Below are 27,273 nucleotides of genomic sequence, written 5' to 3' on the forward strand. Positions count from 1 at the left end.
AAACCTCCCATGCTCCTGGATTGGAAAGATTAACATCGTGAAAATGGCAATACTTCCCAAGGCTATCTACAAATTCAACGTGATACCTATCAAAATTCCAAACTCATTCTTCAAGGAAATAGAAGAGGCAATCCAAAAATTCATATGGAACAAAAAAGACCCTGAATAGCAAAAACACTCCTCAACGGAAAGAACACTGCTGGAGGAATATCAATACCAAATTTCAACCTCTACTATAAAGCCATAGTAATCAAAACAGCTTGGTTTTGGCATAAGAACAGACCTCAGGACAAATGGAATAGAGTTGAAATCCCAGAAATGAACCTACAGACCTATAGCCATCTAATCTTCGATAAGGGAGCTAAGACAATAGAATGGAAGAAAGACAGCTTCTTCAGTAAATGGTGCTGGCAAAATTGGTTAACTACTTGTAGAAAACTAAAGCTAGATCTTTATATATCACCCTGCACCAGAATCAACTCCAAATGGATCAAAGACCTCGAAGTCAAAGCAGACATTCTGAAAACATTACAGGATGGAATAGGAGAAACCCTGGGTCTCTTTGGCTCAGGCCGAAATTTTCTGAATAGAGACGCGGAAACACAACAAATCAAAGAAAGGTTAGACAAATAGGATTGCATAATGTTGCAGAGCTTCTGCATGGCAAAGGACATAGCTAGCAAGATCAATAGAAAGCCCACGGATTGGGAGAAGATCTTTACTAGCCATACAACGGACAAGGGTCTCATATCAAAAATATACTTGGAACTCAAAAAAATTAAATCCCCCAACAACAAATCCTCAAATAAACAACTGGGTGAAAGACTTAAAGAGAAGCTTCTCTGAAGAAGAAAGAAGGATGGCCAATAGACACATGAAGAAATGCTCAACATCCCCAGCCATAAAAGAAATGCAAATCAAAACAACATTCAGATACCACTTCACTCCAGTTAGAATTGCAAAAATCAAGAACTCTAACAACAACAGATGCTGGAGGGGATGTGGACAGAAGGGAACCTTACTTCATTGTTGGTGGGAATGTAAACTTGTTCAACCACTTTGGAAAGCAGTATGGAGGTTCCTCAAAAGACTCCACATAGAACTCCCCTATGACCCAGCAATCCCACTTTTGGGCATTTACCCAAATGTTTACAAACAAGACCACACTAAAGCTACCAGCACAACTATGTTTATTGCAGCATTATTTACCATAGCTAAGATATGGAACCAACCCAGATGCCCCTCAGTAGGTGAATGGATCAAGAAAATGTGGTGTATATACACAATGGAATTCTATGCCTCCATCAGAAAGAATGACATTTCCCCATTTGTTAGGAAATGGAAAGACTTGGAAAAAATTATATTAAGCGAAGTAAGCCAGGCCCAAAGAAACATAGGCCCCATGGTTTCACTTATTTGCAATATCTAGTATATGTATGAGTCAAGTGGAAAAGGTCAGATAATGTGTTATTAGGAAAATGAACCCTTAGATATGTATTTTAATGTTTTTTTCTTTCATGGAAGTGTTTCTAACGCATTTATAAGATTATTTCTTTGTTGCTTTGTATGTCCCTCCCCCACAGTATAACCCCTGCTTTCACTATATTTGATGTCAGTATAACTGGTGGAGGAGATGGGGAAAAACAAGTCGTTCAAGGATACAGGTGGACCTGTTGCAACAATGAGAAGTACAAGTTGTCATGTCCAAAACGAACTTTACAACGTCTGTGCCGCGGGGGGGGGGGGGGGGGCGGGGGGGGGGAGGTAGAAGGATTGGGACTGGGCGGGGGAGGGGGGAGGCTGGGAAGGGATGTGAAGAGTAAACAAAGGAGGAGGCTGCAATGCTTGGTAAGAAATGTACGCATTATCCTTCCCATGTAATTGTAACTCCTCTGTACAGTATGTTCACAAATAAAATAAAATAAATAAAAAGAATCACCTTATAAATTTGTTAGAAACAATAGCAAGAAAGAAAACCACTTGGGTCCTTATCTTCGGGTTCTTTTTGCCTAACATCAAGTTATCTGGTAGTGTTTGTCTCAGAAATATACTAGTTATTGCAAATGAGGGAAACCACAGGACCTAAGTTTCTTTGGGCCTGGCTTACTTCACTTAGGAAAGTAGTATGGGGGTTCCTCCAAACACTCCACATACAGCTCACCAATGACCCAGCAATCCCACTTTTGGGCATTTAAACAAATGTTCACAAACAAGACCACACTAATGCTACCAGCACGACTATATTTATTGCAGCATTATTTACCATATCTAAGATATGGCACCAACCCAAATGCCCCTCAGTAGATGAATGGATCAAGAAAATGTATCTATACACAATGGAATTCTATGCTTCCATCAGAAAGAATGATATTGCCCCATTTGTTACGAAATGGAAAGACTTAAATACTTTACTAAAATAAGTTTGCAAACAAATTCTGAAAATGTGGATTGAACGCTCTGTGTGTGTGTGTGTGTGTGTGTGTGTGTGTGTGTGTGTGTGTGTGTGTGTGTGTGTTGGTCCTGGAGCTTAATTCAAGACTTGGACACAGTCACTGGGCTTCTTTTGCCCAAGGCTAGTGCTCTACCATTTGAACTACATTTCCAGACTTTTTGCTAGTTACTTGGAGATAAGTATCTCAGGGACTTTGCTTCCCCTGCTGGCTTTGAACTACTATTCTCAGATCTCAGCCTCCTGAGTAACAAGGATTACAGGTGTGAGTCACCGGTGTCTGGCAAAACTGGTTATTTTTCAAAGGCATGTTCCTTACCTCCAAAGTTAAATTGACCATTTAACCTGATTTATATCATTAGTACAGTCTTCCATGATCTCTGACTATGTTGCATGCATAGCCATACTTGTAGCAATGTGATTATTATATGTTTTGATTGCTCACTAATCTTTGAAGAATCACTAATCAGTTTAAAGTAGAAGCTGTTGTTTCAAATGAAAAGTGCACTAAAAATCAATGTGCTATCTAGTTACTGTTCCATGGTACAAAGTGTAGAAGAGGTAATTGTGGCATGCATTTCTTTCCTCATTTTAAGAAGAGAGAGAAAACATAATGTAGTTTCCAGGCAGATCTACCTGCCCTTTTGTAAAAGGAATCCATATAATAGATACATTTTATTCAAGATAATATCTTTTTATATCACAGAAATACAATCTGAAATGCTTTACTTTTTTTATCTTTTAAAAGTTAGTCTCAGATTGATCTCTCCAACAGTAATGCTCCTCTTCATTTAGAAGAACAAAAGCCCCCCTGGCACTAATTTGGTTTCCTTCTGAGCTGTAAGTGCATAGGCACCTACTGGTGCTTTTACACCTAAAATTTTATCCAGATGTTTTTGGAAACTGAGTCATGCTTTAAAATTATGTATATATATATATATATATATATATATATATATATATATATATATATATATATATATATACACACACATATATATACATGCAAAATATACAGAGAATACCTATCAATCCTTTAACATGTTTGTTGCAATTAAACTTCTTCATTTTCAGTATAAACACTGAAATACTATATTATATTATAAACACTGAAGTACTATATTAAGAAAGAATTAACTCTATTATATTTCCAGCTTACTGTGAGGTATGTGCTTCTTGTCTTCCATGGCTGAAATTCCCAGATAACTGCTGCAGAATACCTTGAGATACATCTTGGACTACGTAAATTTCCTATCAAGTAATGAAGTCAATCAATGAATGGAAAGTCAAAATATCAAATAGTCATAATAAAAAGAGCATGTATGTGAAGTATGCAAGAGTTCTCAAGCATAAATAGACTATTTCAATTTGTTGATTTCCTTTTCACTTTTCCACAGCAAAATGTTTCCTATTATTCACTTGCTTTAAGGTAAAATAAATGTGGAGGATAATATTCCCTTCAATGAGTCATTTTTTCAAAGTTGAAGAGAACAGGGTGAAAACTTTTGATTTTGTATGTACATCCATGAAATTGTAATCTCAAAGTCGATGAAACCCGTAGCATGGTTTAGGTTGAACCAAGTCAGAGCCCAGATGAATGATATCTGTACATGTCACTCTGAAACTCCCTTGTTCAAGACAAACAATTGATCCAAATAAAAATAAGAGGGAAGCAAAGGTTATTGAAACTTAGAGAAAGTGTCATGGATTTGGGGAGCGCATTTGTTGAAGAAAACTTATGATTTAAACCATATTAAAATAAGAGGAGGAGGAGAAAAAGGAGAGAATAAAGAAGAGGAGGAAAAGAAGAAGGAGGAGGAGGAAGGGAAGGAAGGAAGAGGAAGAGGAGGAGGAGGAGGAGGAGGAGGAGGAGCAGGAGGAGGAGGAGGAGGAGGAGGAGGAGGAGGAGGAGGAAGAGAAGAAAGGTATGTACTGGTTCCTAGTTTTGGTCTCATATATTCCTGTATCTTCTTATTTGTCAGTAGCCACATGTTCTAAATCAGAAAACACTTAAATGAATCAAAAGTTATTATACATGCTATTCTAGAAAAAAAATTCAAAGAACATGATTATGGTGAGGAGTTAGTTATAAGGAATGCAACATACTTAGCCAGGAAAATGAAAACAATAGAAATAAAATGTGAAGATAGTTCACTTGGCTAACATGATTTCTGTATGTGCCCAGTATTGTTAGATGGAAGCTGGGAGAAAAGGCAAGAACTCAGGGAAAGAAAGGAAATATGATATAAGAAAGAGCACATCATGATTTGGTGATACCTTAGGGAGAAGGGTAGGCTAGCGTGAAGACAATTATAATCCCTAATCGTAGACAAAAATAGCTTTCTATCTGAGCTCTGGTGGCTCACACCAGTAATACTAGCTACTCAAGAGATTGAGATCTGAGGTAAAGCCAGCAGGAAACTCCACAAAACTGTAATCTCCAATTAACCAGCAAAAAGCTGGAAGTAGATCTGTGGCATAAGTGACAATATTGAAAAAAAAAAGCTCAGAGACAGCACCCAGGTCCTGAGTTCATGTCCCCAAGATAGGCCTACGTATGCACGTGCATGCACACACACACACACACACACACACACACACACACACACACACACACACACACACACACACACAACTAGAAAAACAAAGACAACAAGCTAGTCTTCAGTAGGTAGCAACTAACTTTTTGATTTAGACCATGAGAATGGTTTTCTCTTAGGACATTACAGATGAACAGAGCACAGTTTTCCTGCTAATCCAGTATGAATACAGCCTTTCCAAAAGTTAAAATGGTCTGTAATAGGTTCAAATTTTCTCCTAAAAGAAAGTATATCAAAAATAAAAAAAGAATGCCATATAATTTGAAAGCTAGATATTTGCTTTCTGATCAACAAAAGAAAATATTTAAAAATAATTATATAAGCCACATGTAGTCAAATATGACACTAGAAAACGTATATAATATATATGGGAACACATAAACATTTGAATAAGTATATATATATAATTTTTCTGAATGATTGAATATTGGTTTTATTTATTTATATATTATTTTCTGAAGCAGGCTTTTCATTTTTTTAATTCAATATGTCAGTTTATGAGTCCATTGATATTGATCAATGTCACCGTTTCCACTCTTAAATCCTTCTGAAAAATTTATATACATATAAATATGACATTTGTAATTATTTGATCTAATTTTTATGGTACTTATTGCTAATGTATTATGCATTATTTTGCATTGCTGTACAATTAAGTTGTGGACTTTGTCTAATTTCCTTTATAATAATAATAGTTACCATTATTCTTATTATTGTCATCTGAGGGGCTTAAACTCTGGGCCTGGGCGCTGTCCCTGAGCTAGTCAGCTCAAGGTGAGTGCTCTATCGCTTGAACCACAGCATCACTTCTGGTTTTCTAGTGGTTTATTGGAGATAAGAGTCTCACGGACTTTCCCGCACACATTGTCACACACACATCCCACAATCCACACTGTTTCCTGGGGAATTCCCATATCTGTTAATACTCAGTACCCATGATGGCCTGATCCACCTGTATTTCTTTTGTAACATTAATCATTTCTGTCTAGGAAATGGAAGACCTATTCATTTATGTTTTGTTTAAGAAAACTGACACACATACTTACATATATACTACCTAAAAATACATTAGATACATAGATCTCTTCTTTTCCCACAGAGAATTCAAGGTCTATAAAACCTGGAGGAAACAATCTGTTAAGGCACAGGAAGAAATTTGGCTTGGGAAGCTTAAAAGTTTATAGTTTGGAGAACTTTACAGCCAATAATATCAATAGGTATGATATCAATACGATAAAGATTAAATGAATTTTTGACTAATCGTTACCCTGGAAGTGGCTAGTAGCACTATGGAAACAACTCAGAGAATATTTGAAAAGTAAATCATTTAAATGCTACAAGAAGTTGTTCTAGCATTTATTAGTTCAAATTGAGATTGTGGTTAAAGATTATAATTGTTCAGGATATTATTATACTCACTGAATACAATCACATGTTTATTGAAAAATATTCCCTTGGTGTGGGTGTGTGCATCTGTATATTGCATATACATTTTATCTTGCTTGTTCTCTACCTGTGTTAACAAAATTGTCAGGCTTGAAAGGTGGACACTACTGTTTAATGTTATGACAATTTTCCAAGCTTTATTTTCAACAAATATTTTGGAATTGTTTACTGAAGGACAGAGAGGGAGGAGAAAGAGAGGGGAAGAAAGACAGGAGTTCTAAATCTAAGATTGCAACAGCTATATACCAGAACAAGGCTGCAGAACAAGGCATAAATAGATGCAGTGTTGGGTCTTCAGTCCGCTAGCTGTAAGAAAGCCCCCATTTGGCCACAGGTGTGGATTGTAGGAAAAAAGATAATTCAGTAAAAACAAATTCAAATAGTCTAAGACACTTAAACAAGTTCTGAACATCACTTCCTCTTGGGCTGCTGCTTTACAGACCCAATATTTGATCTGAAGCGAAACATGGAAATACAAAAGTTAAAACCCAAAGTCTAGTAACCTCTAAAAGGCCTGTGTAACTCCTTAATCCTTATACATCATACTGTTACTTAGGGAGAAAGGCAGGGGGGAGATTTACAGCTATTGCAGACTTCTTTTTTTAGTGAACAATGAGCTACCATCTTCAGTCATGTGGTTCCAGCACAGACTTGGCTAAGGTCTGTGAACCTGAATATAGAAGTTTGAATCTCCATAGTGTGGATTGGAAATTTGTCCTCCGACTAAGATAGGTTTTGTGTACCTTGGGTAGCTGTGGACAAGTCCCTTTTTAATAGCCTCTCCTTTGTGCACATTTGGTTTGAATGCAAGGATAAACATCTAACTAGTGGCAGTGGTCACCCCAGAGTAGAGGAAGAGAGTCACAGTAGAGGGACAGAGATCAAACTCATGCCATCTGCCATTTTATTTTATTTTTTATTTTTATTTTTTTTGGTCCAGTCGTGGGGCCTGAACTCTGGGCCTGGCCGCTGTCCCTCAGCTTGTCAGCTCAAGGCTAGCACTCTATCACTTAAGCCACAGCACCACTTCCGGCTTTTTTCTTTTTGCTTATGTGGTGCTGAGGAATAGATCCCTGGGCCTCATGCATGCAAGGCAAGCACTCTACCAGTGAGCCACCTTCCCAGCCCCTATCTGCCATCTTATGCTTCTTGAATTGATATGTTCTTCGTGTATTTTAGTAATTCAAGAATAAAAACTAGTATTACATATAGATTTTTCATCGCCTGTTTACTTCTGACAAAAAATGAAAAGTAAAAATGAATTTAAATGGAAAGTCAGTATAGTAAGAGCAGGGAAAAGGAATGAGCAATGATCATGGGTAGCCCCTGAATTCCAATCTGGAGGCTTTATTTACCAACACTGGGGGATAAAATGAAACTATGTAACAAGACAGGCCTGCCTGCTTTTTCTCAGCAACAAGGCAGCCCTGACTGCCTTCCTTAGCAACAGGACAGCCCTGCCTGTCTTTCCTCATTTATGCCATAGCCAAAAGGCTCAGTAGAGTATGACTAAGGGAGGAAGTTAGAAGTGTCTTTGTAAGATGTTGAAAAAAAAAAAAAAAAACCTGGATATGTTTGGAAAACTAGAAAGCCTCTGGAGCCTTAAACTCTTAGGTCTTTAGACTTCCACAGAAACTAAACATTCAAAAAGAAAGCCAAGATGTGCTCTGGTTCCCTTATTCAAAGAAGACAAAGACCTCCCAATTACACAATCCTCCTTGCCAACAACAGCCCTTCCTATTGAGGCTCAGGGAATAGAAGACACATTAAACTTTTCTACTTGCCAGAAACCAGCCCACACCCTAAAGACATCAGGATAGCAGGGAGGGAGAACTCAGCCCTGTCACAAACCAAGGATGAAGCTCAGAGGATCACACCTAATCTCAAAATGTACTGAGACCCCTTAAAGGTCCAACTCCATCCAGAAGGTGTCCATAGTCCTCCAAAAAGATCAAGCTGTGATGCCTAGCTTTAAAGCTCAAACTCCGCACCCAGTGTTAGCCCTATTGAATGACATACAAGCCAAGTAGGGCTCTCTGATAAATTTCCTAAAACCATTGGATTTCATGCCAGCATCCAGTCATTTTTCTTCTGGTGACAAATCCTTGAGGACATTCAAGGCAAAAGCAGCCATGACCTCAACTCCACCAACCACGGGCAGTTAAGCAAGCCTTACTCTTTTGCTTGATCAACAGTTGGTTTAATTTTGAGATAATCTCAACAATACAGTCTCCTAATATCACTTCCGCCAAGGGGAGATCCCCCAACCCAATCAAACATTCAAACAAACTGGAGGTGTTCTCTTTGAGCAGGACAGACCAGCCTTTCCATGAGTCCACTTCCAGGGGCATCCCTTTCCCAAGATGCCTTGGAAGGGACATCTGTTTCCCCCAGCAGGAGGCCTGCCACTCCTCCAGACTGGCCCTGACCACATCAGCCTCTAGAAAGCTGGACACTGCATGTCCAATTTGGAAGAACTGCTGCCTCCACGTTCTACAGTTGAGGAGATCCTAGGCAGGAAATTGTGCTGGCAGGTGGGCCAGGTTGAGGACTCTGCAAAGCCATCCAGCAAGGTTTCACCTACCAACCTGCCCAGTGCCCAGCTGGCAAACCCTGGTGTCTGCTTGGGCTCTGTCTTCCCTGGATCTGCAGTGTTAAGGAACCTTCAGATCCCTCCTGCCAGAGCCAGTATTGAATTGCCCACAGAGAACACCAAGTGCTCCTGGTCCATCTACTGCGGTCTTTAGCAGTTTCCCCAGACCAGCATGGGACTCTCTGGTGCAACCATTATTAGAGGGATATTTCTGTGTAGCAACAAGTCTAGCTTTTCATTTGGAAGCCAGCAGACTACTAATATAGGCTCATCATCTGACCCCTGCCAACCTGGACTGCCCTGCCCCTCCCAGCTCCATTGCCCAACCTGTGTTTAGGGGTTCCCTGAACGCATCTTCTGCTCTTGAACCTGCCCATATATTCTGAAAAAAGCCCAGAAAAATCCTTGGCATCTGTTGTACCCCAGATGTGAGGCCAAAGTGAGGCTTCTGCAGCGCCCAGCCGTGCTCCAAGCATAGCTTCCAACAGAGGAACACCCCCAGGTTCCACCGTAGACCTCTGATAGGTAAAAAAGAGGCTGTGCTTGTGCCTTCTGCAGTCACCACTCTGCAATCCTGGCACACGCACATCTGCTAAGGTCACCCCAGTATCTGCGGGGGCTCTGACACCAAGACAGAGGCAGTCAGGTACACCCATGCAGGCTGACTTTGGAACAGCTCCTCTTCCAGGTGCAGACCTGTTGGCCTTTGAAGCAGCACATGACATTGCAAAAGATCACCCCACACACTAGAAGAACCCGATAAGTAATGGTGCTGTGCTCAGAGACCTGACAGAAGCAAGAAATTAGAGAGATATGGAGACGAGGGGCTAGCTGTGCTTTTTATGTGTTTCAATATCTTTGCCAAGAAATGCATATTTTTATCAAGAAATAAAGAGGAAAACTTCTAACTCTTTGATGGAGTAGCTAGGATCAATCTAACCTTCCTACCATAAACAACCACAAAAGTGGAAGCTATGTGAAAATAAATATATGTATATAAAGGCATATATAATACAAATATGTAGGTATATATATATGTATATTCACATGTACAATTTGAATATGTATGTATAATGTATATATGTATAATGTACAGAGGAAAAAAAAGAAATACATAGTATTTGAAGAAGTAATAACCAATAGCTTCCCACTTTTGATTGAAAATATGAACCCTTCTATGCAGGGATCTAGCAGGTCAAAAAATTAACATAATTACCTAAAACCACACTAAGACACATTCGAATTAAACAAAGACAGAAATCCTCCCAAAATGCAGAGATACAATTCATCACACCCAAGTGATCTTCAATAATATTATGACTAATTTCTCATCATAGACTAAATTATCTATTAGACAGCCAGGGCAAGAAATTTAAAGTGCTAAAAGGACATATCGAAATCTACCGTTCTAACAAATATACTGTCTCCAAATGTAAGAGACGAGCTAAATACCTACCAATGGCTCAGAACTAAAATCCTAACTACTCAGGAAGGTGAATTGTGAGGATTGTGGCTCAAAGCCAGCTTGTCCTCTCAAGAGGAAGTTGTAGGACATAACTGTCCTTGAGAAGGAGGGAGGCCTTTGTGCAGTGCCATTGTTGGAACCAGACAATAAGTTGACCATCAAGAATGGAGGCTATTAGGTAGAGAAGCAATTTATAAGATGCAGTGGTCCTCTAGAAAAACAGAGGATATTGACCACTGTCCTAGTGGTTTCAAAAATGCCATGATAATGACCAGAGCAACCTCAAGCCCACCTGGAGTCCTTAGTAACAGTCGTTGAGGCCTCTGAGCTAGAATGTCAATGCTGGCAGGCTGTGATTGGTCCACTTTTTCTTTGACTTCACTGGCCCAGACTCTCATTGGTCCATTTCCTCCATGAGATTACTATGCCTGGTTGTGATTGCTCCATTGTGTGAGGCCATGCAGGATATATAGGAAGCCACTGTGCTCCAACCTATATCAGTTAACAGAGCTGGGAGCTCTTGCCTGATGACCCGCTGGACTGATTCAAGGCTAAGTGAATTTTTGGTTGTGGGGACTGATTGTTGTTTGGATTTTGGTATTTCTTTTTACTATTTCTGGTTTTCCATTATTTTATTAAGTTTATTTTAGGTAAACTTGCTACCTGCCATCATAGTGGAAGAATGGAAGAACACAAAGATTCATCCTCAATCTTCTTGAAGGAGGAGATCATCAAAAAATACCAGGTGAATGAGCTCATCGACAAAGTAACCTATGGACAAGTGAAGGTGGCCCATCCCCATGTCACAGTAAAGGACGTGGCATTTAAAATAGCCTGGAAGTGAGAGTCATCATCATTAGATAAAGAATGAGGTGGACATTTTTAAGACGGTATGGCACAAACACATCATCAGGTTGTACCAGGTGTTGGAGAAGGAAGAGTATGTATGTCTCGTGGAACTGGCCACTAGGGGATACCTCCTGGGGTGGATCTGAATATCGTGCCGCCTTTATAAGGATGAAGCCAGGAGGTTCATCACACAAATTCTAAGTGCTGCTCACTACCTACACCAAAACAGAATCACACACGACGACCTTAAGTCCAACAACATCCTGTTGGACACCAAAGGCAATATCAAGGTCAGTGGTTTTGGTCTGAGCATCTGGCTCACCCTGGGGCAGTTGCTAACAAATGTATGTGGTTGCTGTGCTATTCCATCCCCCTGAAATGTTCCTGGAAGAAAGAAATGATGTCTAGGTGCAGGTGGCTCACGCCTGTTATCCCAGCTATTCAGGAGACTTAGTTCTGGGGATCATGGTTCAAAGCCATCCCAGGCTGGCTCTACCCTCTGAGCAGACTCATACTGACACCAAATACTAATTTGATGAGGAGATGGCAGAGAATATATTTGGCTAGCAAAATAGCTACTACTCTTCTCAAAACAAGCTGCTGAATGTGGGCCTTGGAACAGAGCTCTTCTAGACAAAGGTGTGGAGAGCTCTAAGAGATATGAAAGATAACCTCACTTGACAGCCAGAAGGCTGTTATTGGGATGAGAGAGATTTGTAGGGGGTCTACTAAAAAAAGTTGTAAGTGGAATCCAGGAATGGATATCAAAATACTGTTTGCCCAGCAAGGCCCTCAGTCCAGCCCAGAAGACAGGTGCACCAACTATCTTAGGTTTCCTCAGGAGGGATTCCAGCCAAGGAGCACCTAATACTGCACTGATAAACTGGCATTGTAGTTATTAAAGCATGTAATTTTTGTGCATTGTATCAATTCCTAGCACATGCAAAACGACTTGAGCTCTATGATTTCTCTCATTTGAAATTATTAACATTAGCCTGTTACTCCTGAAAGTGGATCATTATAGCTCAGGAGGTATGAATGTATATGCGACCATACAAAATGATGCTAACTGAAATGAAGACAAAGAAACAGCAGGTCTTCTTTTGTTTAGTTGTCAAGCTTGATGTAGCCAATATACTGTAGCTAGTTCTTTCTTCTTACTTTATATCATTTTTCTTTTCCTCTTGGTTTTATCCATGGCAATTCCCGTCTTTGATTCTGGTACTCTGCATCCTGTATATGCATTTATCTGATTGGGGGAAGGGAAGCGAAATAACAAAATACTGAAAGAAGTACAAAAGGTGACCCATTGCAACAATGATACTCACAGGACACTATGGCAGAAATTAACTTTACATGTAATGTGTGTGGGAGAAATGGAGGGAAGAGTCAGAGGGAGAAAAAAAACTGCAGTACGTAACAATGTTCAATTAGAACTGTAACTTACTCATGTAAATGTAACTGCTCTGTATAGCATCTTTATAATGAAATAGATTTTTAAAAGTATAAAAATTGGATGGGTGAGCAAGATGGCAAGGGGCAGTAGGGAAATGCCACAGCTCTCCCCAACCAAAAAGAGAGTCGTGTTCCAACGCTTAATCTCCCCAAGAAACCGACAAGAACAAAAAGATGAACACCGAGAGAAAAACAGGAGGTAGAAAAAAAAAAGAGAGAAAAAGAATTTCAGAACAGAGAATCACGAAGACCCCTTCCCCAATCTCTACTGGCCATGCAGCAATGCGCCAAACAACAGCCAGCCAGCCCGACAGGGGCTGCCAGACTCCCCGAGACACAGGGGGTTGTCTGCAGATCACCCGCACAGAAGCAGCCTGAGGTACCGGTGTCAGACCAGCTGATCACGACAAATGGAGAAACCTCCAAGCCCAGAGCTTGCACAAAGATACCAACCCCACCCCTCACTCTCTATCCTAGAAGAGAGGCTCCATCCTGCCAAAGCGACTCTGCCCCACTGAAAGAATTCCAGAGCTACACAGAGCCACAGAACACCAGAGCAGAATCCTACAAGGAAATGGTGGTGATCCAGAGAACGCAATTGGAGACAAACCGCAGTGCTCAGTACCTGCAGATCACCTGCGCAGGTCTGAGGTACTGGTGTCAGATCCGCCGACCGCAATGAACAGAGAAACCTCTGAGCCAGGAACTCAGCCTCATGGCGGGAGCCCCAGAGCTACATGGGATGCCCACAGAAAACCAGGCAGAAGACCTGCAAAGAACTGATGCTGATCCAGAGAACACAAACAGAGACAAACCCCAGCACTCAGAACCTGCATGGAGGCCCTTCCCCCATCCCTCGGGTCGAGGACAGAGGCCCATCCTGCAGCTTGGACCCTAACAGCATCAATCGAGGCAGAGACAAAAAAGAAACTCACAGAGCCACCACTGCCCAGCCCAGCCCACAACCACCTCAACTGAACTCTTGATTTCAATAAAACCAATGACGTACATCACACAGAAAGAACAATTAGCACATGGGTGAGTATCCCACAGGAGACAGTGTATGCCTTATGAGAGAACAGAGCTGGTGGGAATCCTGAGACCCTGACTCAGACACCCTATCCCAACACCTGGACCACAGGACCCACTAAAACTGGGAAATGTTCTAGAGCTCCACCAGACCATGGAGCACACTCAGCTCGCCAGGCTAGAGCAAGAGCACCCCTGGAAGGTAGCTTAAATGCCCAAGCCAGGAACAGCACCCCTGGGTCAAGAAACCCAACAGTGGAAGAAATTTGAGTACCCCAGGCTGCATAAACTAGGCAGGATACACAGCAGCATAGGTCCAACCGGCATGTCCCAGGCCGGGGGCTGGCACCAGGCCTGGGGATCCAGTGCCTGGGCAACACAACCAACTCCTCCCAACTGAAGTAAGAAGCTGCATACGCATAAGTACAGGGGAGAAATACAGGGAACTGCATCCCCTGGGAAGCACATCTGTGACAGCAAAGACCTGGGGGTTCAGGACAGGAGAAGCCTAAACCCTACCAGAACCCGACCCATATATTCTAGGCTGGAAATTGGACAACACAAGCCACCAGCACCTGATAATAGTCAGGAGCTCTGCTGGTAAGGTGGCTCAGCAGTATAGTAGTTGTCTTGGGTGCATGAGGCCCTGGATCTGATTCTTCAGCACCACATAAGCAGAAAGGGCCAGAAGTGCTTTGGCTCAAATGGTAGGGTATCAGCCTTGAGCTGAAGAGCTGAGAGACAGTGCCCAAGCCCAGAGTTCAAGCCCACAACCCGCCAAAACAAAATATCAGGAGCCCATACAAACTCCAGCATCTGGGACAGTGCATCCAGCACATCCAAACTCGCCAAGAGCACCTGTAGGAGCAAACGGGAGCAATCTGGGCTGCTCAACTCTTCCAAAGGCAGGAATTGCCAGTGATCTAGAACAGAGAACTGAGAACCCTATATGGGTCAGACCAGCAGCTGGAGGCCGGCCCCCAACAGAACCGAGATCAGGTACAGATCCTCTCCACCAGCAGAGAAACAGCAACCAAGCAAAGACAGACACCTATTGACCAAAACAAATTTTCAGATTAGTCTCCAATACTCCCTGAATCCCCATGCGAAAATCAGAGAAAAATTACAAGGATTATCAACACCCAGGATAACAAGCTATCCCCAAAAGCCAGCAGCCACCCAGGGGAGAGCCCCAGTTGGAGCAAAGCAGGAATGGAAGACAAAAGCTACATCCAAAATATTCTGGAGGCAATGACTCAGGAAATAAAGTGAGAAATAGACCAGAAAAATAAAGATCACAGGGATGAACTATCAAAAGAGATGCAGGATCTAAAACAGGAGGTACACGCAAAAATAGAGGCAGCACACACCTCACTAAGAAGTGATATAAGTGCAAAAATAGAGGCAGTATACACTTCATTAAAAGGTGAGATCAGTACTTTGAGAGCGAACATAGAATCCATAAATGAGTCCATTTCTTCCATGCAAACCACAATGGAAGCCACAGTTAACAGAGTGAACGAAATGGAATGTAGAGTGTCAGATACAGAAGACAGGATACACCAACTGGACCAAAAAATGACAGATGTTGAAAAATCACTTAAATTATGCCAAAGGGAAATTCAAGAGCAAGCAGATAGTGTCAAGAAATTTAACCTTTGTATAATTGGAATGGACAAAGGTGAGGAATATCAAAGCAAGGGAATGTTACACCTCTTCAACAAAATAATCAGTGAAAGTTTTCCCCATCTCAAAAAAGAACATCTTACCTACATAACAGAAGCCTATAGAACACCTAGCAAGCAAGATCCCAGGAGAAACACTTCTAGACACATTATAGTAAAAATGGTAGATCTGAATAATAAGGAAAAAATCTTGCATGCAACAAAAATGAAAAAGGAGCTATACTACAATGGGAAAAAAATTAGAATCACTGCAGATCTCTCCACAGAAACACTGAATGCAAGAAAGGCCTGGGAAAGTAACATACGAGCCCTGACAGCCAATAACTGCCAACCCAGACTGATATACCCAGCAAAGCTAGCATTCACATTCGATGGAGAACTGAAAATTTTAGTAGCAAAGAAAAACTAAATGAATACATAAACATTAAGCCAGCATTACAAAGAATTCTAAGAGGGGGGACACAACCTGAAGAAAGCAGCCAGGAACAGGGACCTGGACCCAGACAGGCATCAATAGAAATCTAACTGACAAAGCACAGGAGGAAAGGAAAGAAGAAAGCCTTAGGAAAATAGGGAATCACAGGGACCACAATGCAACTCTCTATACTATCTCTTAATAATAACGGGCTTAATTCACCAATCAAAAGAAAAAGAACTGCAGATTGGCTCAGAAAACATGATCCATCCATCTGTTGCCTTCAGGAGACACACCTCTCAGCCAGACATACAAACTGTTACCTTCAGGAGACCCACCTCTCAGCCAAACGTACAAACAAATTCAGAGTGAACGGTTGGAAACTGATCTACCAGTCAAATTCCCCCAGGAAGAAAGCAGGTGTAGCAATCCTGATAGCTAACAAAATAAACTTTTCATTATAATCAATACAAAAAGACAAAGACAGACTTTACATATTAATACAATGAACAATCAAAGATGTGGATATTACCACCATCAACTTACATTAGTGCACCCAGACATGTTAGGCAAATACTCTCAAACTTACAGTATAAAATAGATCCCAATACGATAATACTAGGACACATTAAGACCTCACTCTCTCCAAAGGACAGGTCTGCCAACGAGAGGATTGGCAAAGAAGCTACTGAATTAAATGAGGCCATACTTCAAGTGCAACTAACTGACATCTACTGAGTATTTCACCCTAAAAAAACACAGTACACATTCTTCTCAGCAGCTCAAGGAACTTTCTCCAAAATAGACCATATCATAGTTCATGCAAGGAATTTAAGCAAATACAAGGGGATTGACATAATCCACTGTATCCTATCTAACCACAGTGGAATCAAGCTAGTTCTCAATAAGAAAGTATATTGCAAAAATTACTCAAAAACATGGAAATTGAAGAATACAGTTCTAAACAATGCCTGGATAATGGAAGAGATTAAAGAAGAAATTAAAAAATTCCTACAACTCAATGAAAATGAAAACACCTCTAAAAGAAACTTTTGGGACACAGCAAAAGCAGTCCTGAGGGGCAAACTTATTGCCCTCAGTGCCCACATCAAGAAAATAGAGACAGACCACTTAAATAATCTCATGTTGCAATTAAAACAGCTAGAAAACATGAAAAAATGGAACCTAAAGTTAGTAGATGGAGCCAGATAACCAAACTAAGAGCAGAGATTAATGAATTAGAGAATCAGAGAATCATAGCCAAAATTAACCAAAAAAGCTGGTTCTTTGAAAAAAATAAATAAAATTGATGGACCATTGGCAAGTTTAATTTAAAAAAGAAGACAAGAAACCCATATTAACAGGATTAAGGATGCCATGGGAAAAATCAAAACACGTACCCAACACATCAACAGAGCCAAGGTCAAGAATCACATGATTATCTCCACAGATGCAGAAAAGGCCTTTGATAAAATTCAACATTCATTCATGGTAAAAGTTCCAGAGAAAATAGAAATAGAAGGAACATTTCTTAAAACAATAAAATCCATTTATGACAGACCAATAGCCAATATTATATTTAATGGGGAAAAGCTACAACCAATTCTCTTAAAATCCGGAAAAAGTCAAGGATTCCCACTGTCTCCACTCCTCTTCAACATAGTTCTGGAATCTTTATCCAGGACAACAAGACAAGAAAAAGACATTAAAGGGATCCGCATAGGGAAAGAAGAAGTTCAACTATCCCTTTTTGCAGATGACAAGATACTATACCTTCAATATCCCAAAAACTCCATCCCCAAACTCTTAGAAATCATATATCACTTCGGCAAAGAAGCAGGAGACAAAATCAACCCACAAAAATCAGTTGCCTTCCTGTCCACTTACAATGTACAAGCAGAAAAGGAAATAAAGGAAGCAACCCCATTCACCATAACCTCCCGAAAAATTAAATATTTTGGAATTAACCTAACCAAAGATGTAAAAGAACTATTTAATGCAAAGTATAAAAAGTTAAAGAAAAAAATTACAGAAGACACTAGGAAATGGAAAGACTTCCTATGCTCTTGGATAGACAGACTTAATATAGTGAAAATGGGAATACTGCAAAAATTTATATACAAATTCAATGCAATTCCTATTAAAATCCCAAAGATGTATTCTCTGAAATACAGAAAACAGTCCAAAATTTCATATGGAATAACAAAAGAACTAGAATAGCCAAAACAGTTCTAGGAAATAAAGACAACATGGGAGAGATATCCATGACGAACTTCAAACTCTACTATAGAACTATAATAACAAAGACTGCATGGTACTGGCACAAAAACAGACCCGAAGACAAGTAGAATAGAATACAAGATCCAGAAATAAATCTACATGCGTACAGTCAGCTGATATTTGACAAAGGAACCAAAGACATACAATGGAAGAAACACAGCCTCTTCAACCACTTGTGCTGGGAAAAATGGGCGGCCACATGCAGAAGACTAAAATTGGGCCCCAGCCTATCACCATGCACCAACATCAACTCAAAATGTATTAAAGACCTTACCATCAAACCTGAATCTGTGAAACTACTGCAGGACAGAGTAAGAGGGAGACTTGAACTTATAGGCACAGGAAGGAACTTCCTGCACAGAGTTCCAGGGTCAAAGCAAATTGGAGAGAGACTCTTCACATGGGACTACCTTAAAATAAAAAGCTTCTAAACAGCTAAAGCTATCACAACCGTGCTAGAAAGACAACCAACTAATTGGGATAAAATATTTACCAGCAATATATCAGACAAGGGGTTAATATCCAGTATATACAGGGAACTCAAGAAACTGATCTCTCCCAAGACTAACAAACAAATTACTAGATGGGCAAGGGAACTAAAGAGAGACTTCCCAGATGAAGAGATAAAAATGACAAAGAAACCCATGAGGAAATGTTCACCATCCCTGGTTGTGAAGGAAATGCAAATAAAGACAACCCTGAGATACTACCTTACCCCAGTCAGAATGGCCCACAAGTCAGCCAACGACAAATGTTGGAGGAGATACGGAGAAAGAGGAACCCTATTACACTGCTGGTGGGAATGTACACTTATACAACCTCTTTGGCAAGCAGTCTGGAGGGTCCTCAGAAAGCTAATTATTGACCTCCTATAGGACCCAGTCATACCACTTCTAGGCATCTATCCTGAACAGCAGGAACCAGTATACAAGGACACATGCACCTCCATGTTTATTGCAGCATTGTTCACAATAGCCAGGATATGGAAACAACCCAGATGCCCCACCACAGATGAATGGATCCAAAAATTGTGGTATCTATACACAATGGAATATTATGCAGACATTAGAAAGGACAAAATAATAACGGTATTTTCATGGAAATGGATGGAGCTAGAAGAAATCATGTTGAGCGAGGTAAGCCAAGATCAAAGAGACAAATGGTACATGGTCTCCCTGATAAGTGGATGTTAAATCCAAAATGTTAGGTGATATGACAAAATTAACAGGACTTAAGAAACAAAGAGCTTCCACTCATCTGGTTGAATCACAACTAAATAACTCCATGCTGCTGATCATATGTATGGTATATATGTGTACACTGGAGGGGATCCAGGAAGACGACACAGAACTAGAGGGAATCAGGGAAAAACATACAACAACGGGACCAATTAGCTGCACAGGACATTGACCAAAATGAGCTAAGCAACTTAATGGCAGCAATGGGAGGGAGGGAACAAATGAGAAAGAGGGAACAGCTGATGCTATGCTAAACAAAAGAAATGTACATACCACCCAATGTGGAAGAAATAACTGTATCGCAAAGCTCATAGAAATCATAAATGTTATAGACCATGATAGACAATTTGCTCCAGGAAAGATAGAATGTGTTTGTGAGTTTAACTGAGCATCACGATCCCACAATAGTGTGAAATTTGGGAAATTATGTAATCACTTAATCACAATAAAAAGAAAAACAACAAAAAACAAAGGCTGAGCATCAGTTGTTCATGCCTATAATCTTAGCTACTCAGAAGCCTGAGATCTGAGGCTCATAGTTTGAAGCCAGCTGGGGCAGGAAAATTCAGGAAACTTATTTCTGATTAACCACCAGAAAGCATAAGTGGAGGTGTAACTCCAGTGTTAGAATTATAGTCTTGAGTGAAGAAGCAAAGGGAGAATGCCCTGGTCCTTGGTTCAAGCCCCATTTTAAAAAGTAAGAAAATAAAAGCATGCTAAACTTCTCAGGCATTTGGAAATATCATTCATTCTGTAATGATGAGGTGGGGGCTGGATGACTTATGTAGAACTTGCCTAGGCCAAGGACAAAAATAGACTTGGTAATTATAAAAGGCTATTCATAACCTAGTTGTTAGGATTCTTAAAAAGAATTGAATCTGAAAACTCTTGTAACTAAATAAAAAAGAATATTTCTAGTTTAAAAAAGCCTAGGGGGAGACAGGCTTCCTGTAGCCTAAGAGGGTAAATTTTCTGGAACTACTGCCAGACACTTTTCCTTCTGTTTGTTCTAAATGTGTGTTTTCTGAACATAATATACATATGATCATGAAGCCTGAAAAAAAATTAACATGGCAAAAACTGCAATACTGACCCCCCAAAATTGAAAATGCAATACTCATATCCCAACAATATTCTTCAATTCTGTAGAGAAAACAGTTCAACTTTAGTATGGAACTACTAAATTACAGATGAAACAGAAGTCTTAGAAATGAACTCATGGACCTATATTCATCTTACACACACACACACACACACACACACACACACACACACACACACATAATGGAATTCTATTCATCAATCAGAAAGGATGACTTTTCACTAGTCTTAAGGAAAATGAAAGGTTGGGGAAAATGATACTAAGAGAAAAGAGAAAGGAATGCAGACTCTGAGCAATATATGTTTCATGGATTCATTCATAGTAGCTAGAAGGTGCCCACAAATCTACAAGTAAACAAGACAGATTATTCCTCATCCCAGTTAGAATGGCCTTTATCAAGAAGCTATCAATAGTAAATGCTGGCATGGATGTAGCCAATTGGGAACTCTATTACACTGTTGGTGTAGAATGCTGTGGAATGCAGTACTGAGTTTCCTGAAAAGACTAAACATAGATCTCCTTTAAGACCCAGTAATTCCCCTCATGGGCAGTAATCCAACAAGCTCACATAAAAGCTACCAGCATAACCGTGTTCAGGGCCTAGGCCCAGAGTTTAAGGACTGGAAAAAATGTTACCACAGTTGTTTTTTCCCCCCAAATATGAACCATTTGCCATAAGATACCAAAACATGCCGGGTGCTGGTGACTCAGGCCAGTAATCATAGCTACTCAGGGGACTAAGATCTGAGAATCACTGTTCAAAGCCAGCGTTTTCAGGCATGTCTGTGAGCCTCTAATCTCCAATAAACTGCTAGAAAACCGGACGTGGCACTGTGGCTCAAGCGGGAGAATACTCGCCTTGTCTTGTAGATGACAAGGACAGAGCCCAAGCCCAGAGTTCAAGTCGCAGGATGGACAAAAAAAGAAACAAACTACAAAAAAAAACGATACCAAATCATTCTATTAGCAGTAGCTAGGATAGGACTTAAATTTAGTGGGTGATAAAATGGCTTCTTTGTTGAATGATAGGAAAAGATGTAGGCAGTCCAAGAAAAGGGAGATTTTTTGTTGTTGTTGGTCGATGGGTTTGAAGTCTGGGCTTGGGCACAGTCCCTGAGCTCTTCAACTCAAGCTGAGTGCTCTACCTCTTGAGCCACAGTGACACTTCTGGTTTTCTGGTGGTTAAATGGACATAAGAGTCTCACAGACTTTCCTGCCCAGGCTGGCTTTGAATAGCAGTCCTCAGATCTCAGCTTCCTGAGTAGCTAGGATTACAGATGTGAGCCACTGGCACCAGGCTAAAAATGGGGAATTTTTAGAAAAGAAAATCCACCTCTTCACCTGTGTCAAAACCTCAGATATCACTATTAGAACATTTCATCCTCAAGTCATTTCTTCAGATATCTGTTAATTTTCTCTTTTCCTTCATGTGGGAATCCTGCGGTCAATATCATTTCAGCTGTGGTACTGGATCAATTGTATGGTAATTGCTAGCATCTAAATCAAGAACTGTTACAGGAAAAGAAATGAAACCTTCATTTGGAATAATTGTTTTCTCTTTTTATTACAAATTAGTGATTGATTATTTCCTAGTGTGATATTGGACGTCCTAACAGAGTGATGGCATTTTATTTCTCTTCAGCCTTCTCCCACATGTGGTCAAGTATTTAAGAATACAAATATTTCCATTGATAATTCAATAGCTGATCTCTAAGAAAATGTGCATCTCTGGACTTTGCTCTCTTGTCCTTACATGTGCAGGCTTTCAATGATTTATATGTTGTACAAGGAATTCTATTTTCCAATCTTTGTGTGACCAATTTTAGTCTCTCTGATCAGTCTTTCTGACTCTTTCTCTGGAGTCTCATTTCAGTCTGCCTCATAATATTAGTTAGTAGCTAAATAATGTACAGAGGAGTCACATTTGCGTGAGCAAGGTAATGAGTACATTTCCTAAAAAACATTGTTACCTCCTCCTTTATTTTTCCCCTACCATCCTTTCCCTCCCACCTCCACAAGTACACAACCCTCCTCTCTTCCCCCACCTAAATTGTAAAGTTCATTTTTCAACATAGTGTCTTGTGTATCTCATTGTTACAATGTGTCAACCTGTACCCCTATTTAAGCATTTTGTTTTTTTTCTTTCCCCTCCACGAATTAGAGGAGTGTATATACAAGATGTAGGTGTACCAACTTCAAATACAGTGAAAACAGGAGTTATAGCAGGAGGGAGGAACATATAAAGAAACAAAAAAATCACATCGCACATTATATGTACGTTAGAAACAATAGCAAGAAAGAAAAAAAAACCACTTGTGTCCCTATCTTGGGGTTCATGTCCCTTAACATCATCCTATCTGGTCATATGCAGAGAGCTTTTGACCTATTCTTCTTAACCCAGACAAATATTAGTTATTGAAAATTAGGGAAACCATGGGACCAATGTTAATTTGGACGTGGCTTACTTCACGTAATATAATTTTTACCAAGACTTTCCAGTTACTAACAAATGGGGCAACGTTATTCTTTCTGATGGAGGCATAGAATTCCATTGTGTATATATACCACAGTTGTGTTGGTAGCTTTAGTATGGTCTTGTTTGTGATCATTTGGGTAAATGTCCCAAAGTGGGATTGCTGGGTCATAGGGGAGCTCTATGTGGAGTTTTTTGAGGAACCTCCATACTATTTTCCAAAGTGGTTGAACAAGTTTTATACTCCCACCAAGAATGCAGTATGGTTCCCTGGTGGCCACATCCCCTCCAGCATCTGTTGTAAAAGTATGAAATGCTTCAGGAATTTGCCTGTCATCCTTGTGCATGAGCCATGCTAATCTTCTCTGAAATGTTCCAATGTTTCTGCTACGCATTTCATTTTGTGCTCCTGCACTTGGCGAGTGATTTTAGGTCCGTCTACACCAGTAGAATCAGCATAAATCAAGCCAGCATTTCTTCATTTAAAATACAAGGAAAGGATACAGGTTGCCACATTGTAACAATGAAATGTACAAGACACTCTATCGGGGGGGGGGGGGGGGCGTGGAGTGACATGTTGGGGAGGTATGAAGGGGCGGAATGGTAGGGGAAAGACAAAGGAGGGGGTAACAATGCTCAATAAGAAATGGACTCATTACCTTACTTATGTAACTGTAACCCATCTGCACAGGAACTTTAAAATAAAAATATAAATTGAAAAGATACAAGGAAAACTTCTGTACTTATAGGAAGTTGTATTTGTCACTCAATATCAGCAAGGTATTGGTTTTAGGACCACAAGCATATTAAAATTTTGGATGCTCAAATTCTCTACGTAAACACAGTATATTATTTCTAATAGAATCTGCCCACAACCTAGTGCACGGTAATTGCTACGAAAATTTTTACTACATTCTATGTTTATAGTGAAAAATAAAATTATATGCACTATCGACTGATACCATTTTTTTCAGATAATTTATTTATTGTGAAAATATCGTACAGAGGGGATAATGGGCAAGGTAATGAATATATATACATATATATATATGTATATTCATATATATACATATATACATACATATATATACATATACAAATATATAATGTTTTAAAATCAAAATATTTTATATCCTTTTTAAAAATTTTTTATCATGAAAATACCATACAGAGTTGTTACAATTACAGAGGAAAGGTAATGAGTATATATTTTATCAAGCATTATTACTTCCTCCTTGGTTTCCCCTTCCCTTCATATCTTCCACCACACCCCACCCGCTCCCTGAACTGCCCGAAGTTGTAAAGTTCGAATTTCAGCATAACGACTTGTACATCTCATTGCTGCAATGGGTCCACCTGTATCCCTATTTAAAAGGTTTGCTTTTGCCCTTCCCATCCACAAACTATATCAATATCAAATACAATGAAAGCCGGGGTTATACCGTGGGGAGGGACATAGAACACAAAAAAGCAATCATCTTATGAATATGTTTGAAACAAATGCAAGAAGGAAAAAAAATATATGAATATTTATATTGGGGTTCATTTCACGTAAAATCAACTTATCTGACCTTTTCTGCTTGTGTCAGACATACACTAGTTATTGTAAATAAGGGAAACCATGGGACCTATGTTTCTTTGAGCCTGGCTTTCTTCACTTAATATACTTTTATCCAAGTATTTCCAGTTCTTAACAAATGGGTCAATGTCATCCTTTCTGATGGAGGCATAGAATTCCATTGTGTATATATACCACATTTTCTTGATCCATTCATCTGCGGAGGGGCATCTGGATTGGTTCCATATCATAGCTCTCTTAAAGAATGCTGCAATAAACAGTTGTGTTGGTAGCTTTAGTATGGTCTTGTTTGTTACCATTTGGGTAAATGCCAAAAATTGGGATTGCTGGATCATAGGGGAGCTCTATGTGAAGTCTTTTGAGGAACCTCCATACTTCAACAGATACAATCTATTCAACATTAAACAACTATGTACTAATGGGCTAAGAACAGAAAAGAAGAATTTGGCAAATGAGAAGTTATTAGGTTTAGGGAGAAATGTGGGGAAAAGTAGGATTAGAGGGATGTGGTAGGTAAAAAGAGAGTGTATTTGGCCAAGTCCTAATTTCAGAGAGGGAAATAACTTGGGAAGAATTATTGGAGAGACTTAAAAAAACAAGAGAAAATGGAAAAACAAAACTTTACATATAAAAAGTGAAACACAAAAATTATGAAAGGGTAAAGAAGTGATATTGAGAGAAGAAAAGCTAAAAAATAAAAGTTCTTAAAATTATATAGGTAGGAGGAGATAATACTACTATTAAAGAATTTAAGCCTTAGAGGTTTTGAATTGAGTAATAAATTTCTGGGTTAAATATGTACACAAGGGAGATAAGGTCTAATAATCGATGACAGGTATGTATCTGAGGATGAGCAAAACAGCAATTAAGTCACCCAAAAAGAAGAAAGGGAAGAAAAAAATGAAAAAGAAAAAAAAAGAAGAGAAAAAGAAAAAAGAAAAAAAGGACCAAAAACTCAGTAGAGATTAAAACACACACAGACACACACACACACACACACACACACACACCTAAAATAAAAATTATGCGAGGACAAAAAAGATTAATAGAAAACAATTTTTAAAATATAATTTAAAAATTTTTTAAAAATTAAAAAAAGGTATAAAAAAGAGTTCTTTGATTGGGAAAGGGGGTGCGTGCATGGGAAGATCTTTTATCTCCCTTGTGTCCTAACCAATCTCTTGGTGGAGTCTCAGGTCTGCTTGTGGTTACTGTCTGGTCTGTCTTGATTGGTTACTTAAGTCAGTTTGTTTGAGCAGGCAGAAAAATGCTCTGCTTTACCCAGGATTTTGTGATCCTCCTCCTCGCTAGTTCAGTGGGAGGGAGATCTGCTTTGATTATCACAAAAGAAGGAGATGGCAAAGAAGGAGATGGCTGTTTCCTCTAGTTTGGAGATGGTGTGATGAGGCTAGGTTCTGGGTAGAGTTGAGGCCTTTCACCAAACAGTAGCTTTTCCCTGAGGGGATAGCTTCTGATATACTCACAAAGCCCAGCCTAGAGCCATTCTCAGGGTTTATGTATACTGAATTTCAATTGTTTTTCTAGGCTGCTGTAGGGAGGGGCAGCCTCTGGCTCTGTTTACCCAGAAGAAAGCCACACCTGTGGGGGCCACGGATCCTCTGCTTGTGCTTGGTGACTTTCCCTTGGGTGGAGCTAAGCCTGGAATGTCAGGTCAGCTTCCTGTGACCTGCTAAATGACTCCAGTTTTCATCCAAGGCCTGAGTTGTTGCTAGCTCCTCAGCCGGGCCTTTTTCAGTATCAAAAATGGAGATCTCTGGTGCTGGGGGTGGGGAGAGGTGGACTTCCCCCCTCTGCTTCCTGAGAAGGAGTGAGGATGTCAGGGTTCTACTCACGCTGGATTGTTGGTTCCCTGGTCATCTTTAGTCTGTGATCTGCAGGATGAAGATATTTGCTCCTTGCCAGTTCTTGCTGGTGTTGAATAGAATCCACTAGCCCCTGGGTCTGGCTCCTTTGTCCCGGATTCTCTGTGTTTAGGTAGGGTGGATATGGCCGTCACCACCAACGCCTTGCCACAGCTGCAAGCAAGTGCTCAGGTCTGCCTGGATTTTTCCTCTCTGGCCAAACTCTCTGTACAGTGATCGCACACTTGGTGTGATTCTCTAGGCTAGGACTGTTCACTGGAACACTAAACTGCTATCTATGCGAAAAACTGATAGCTTCCAGCTTCATTTCCGCAGTCTTCATTCAACATTCATGAGTATATTTCTTATCAAGCATTGTTGCCTGCTCCTTTGTTTCCCCTTTGAATCCCTTCAAATCACCCCCCCTTCCTAATCCACCTCCCAGCCAAATTGTAAAGTTGATTTTTTGACGTAACATCTTGTACATCTTATTATTGCAATGGGTCCAGCTGTATCCCTATATAAACAGTTTGTTTTTGCCCTACCCCTCCACAAATTATATCAACCTCAAATACAATGATAGCAGGGGTTATACCGTGGGGGAGGGACATACAAAGCAACAAAGAAATCATATCATAAGTATGTTAGAAACAATTGCAAGAAAGAAAAACCATTTGAATCCTTATCTTGGAGTTCATTTCGCCTACCATCAACTTATCTGACCTTTTCTGCTTGTGTCAGGCATACTAGTTT

The 27,273-nt window shown here is 40.0% G+C and overlaps 1 non-coding gene across 1 annotated transcript; it reads right to left on the minus strand.

Moving 5' to 3' along the window:
- Nucleotides 1–23,381: 23,381 nt before the first annotated feature.
- Nucleotides 23,382–23,485, minus strand: LOC122108758. Its single transcript, XR_006147628.1, has one exon. It is a non-coding gene; the product is annotated as a U6 spliceosomal RNA (small nuclear RNA).
- Between the last annotated feature and the right edge of the window lie 3,788 nt (nt 23,486–27,273).

The sequence above is a fragment of the Dipodomys spectabilis genome, unplaced genomic scaffold, assembly GCF_019054845.1.
Source record: "Dipodomys spectabilis isolate Male_0828 unplaced genomic scaffold, ASM1905484v1 ptg000065l, whole genome shotgun sequence".
Classification (NCBI taxonomy): domain Eukaryota; kingdom Metazoa; phylum Chordata; class Mammalia; order Rodentia; family Heteromyidae; genus Dipodomys; species Dipodomys spectabilis.